A 1,211-nucleotide genomic window follows, 5' to 3' on the forward strand; every position below is an offset into this window, starting at 1 on the left:
ATATATATATTATTTATTATTTTTTTTATTTTATCTAGTTTCAGCTCACGAGCTGTGTCCATTCTGGGGCACCACCATTTGGTGTTGCTACAGAATTTTACTTCACGAATGCTTTTCAGGAATTGACATTTGATGCATGAGAGAGTTTGATGCAGCTGCTCTCATCTGCACCTCCTGTTGCGAAGTTTGTTCATCTGGGACACTTGACAGGAAGAGGTCCAGCTTTATTTTGAAGACACCTACATCCATCCCATGCAGGTCCTTCGGGAGGATATTGAAGAGCTGTGGACCTCTGAAGCCCAGGCTATTGCAGTATTTTGTCCTACATTTTGATGGCAAATTTGGAGTCCTTGGCACTGTGCAGTGTTGCCCAGTTTTAGTATTTGTGTAACTCTCTATGCCAAAGTTTGGGACAAGTCCTTCGAGGATCTTCCAAATGTATATTATGGCATATCTTTCTCGCCTACGCTCAAAGGAATAGAGTCTTAATCTCTGGAGTCTTTCCCAATAGCTTATGTGCTGCATATAGGCTATCTTCGTGTAGCTTCATTGGATTGCCTCAAGTTCTGAGATTAATTTGACACTAGTTGGTGACCATAACTGAGAGCAATAGTCAAAGTGGCTTAGGACAAGTGTCCTCCAGAGGACCATTATGGTTTCCTGATCTCTTGTTCTGAAAGTTCTAAGAGTCCATCCGGTCAGCCGCCTGCATTCCATTGCCAATTTAGCAACATGCACATGAAAGGATGCATCATTACTCATGTAAATGCCCAGGTCTCACACTGTCTCTGCCTCTGGGATTGCAGTCCCTCCAGGTCCAGTGTATTTAATGGGTATTGCATTTTGTTTTGCATGCTGATAGCACAAGGCTTGAAACTTTTCAGCATTAAACTGCATGTTATTCTTTTCAGCCCACTTGTATATTTCATCCAGCTCACATTATAGGTGTATAGTGTCTTCAGGGTTCTGTATTACTTGTGAGACTTTTGTATCATCTGCATAACTTGTGATCGTGGCTCTCTATGTAGCTGAGGGCATGTCTAAGAGGGCCATTATGAACAGTAGTGGTCCCAAAACAGTGCCTTGCGGAACACCGCTCACTATTTGCGTGTCATTGGAGGTGGCCCCATTGGCTACTACCATCTGACTTCTATCCTTCAGAAAGTCATGAAGCCATTCTCCCAATTTTCCAACTATGCCGAGATCACGCA

General features: G+C 43.0%; 1 protein-coding gene across 1 annotated transcript in view; it reads left to right on the forward strand.

The window, feature by feature from the left end:
* LOC106880243 (uncharacterized) overlaps positions 1–1,211 on the forward strand; it is a 77,156-nt gene that overhangs the window by 57,613 nt on the left and 18,332 nt on the right. The gene's annotated exons all lie outside the window — the stretch shown is intronic.

This window comes from Octopus bimaculoides, chromosome 20 (assembly GCF_001194135.2).
Source record: "Octopus bimaculoides isolate UCB-OBI-ISO-001 chromosome 20, ASM119413v2, whole genome shotgun sequence".
NCBI lineage: Eukaryota > Metazoa > Mollusca > Cephalopoda > Octopoda > Octopodidae > Octopus > Octopus bimaculoides.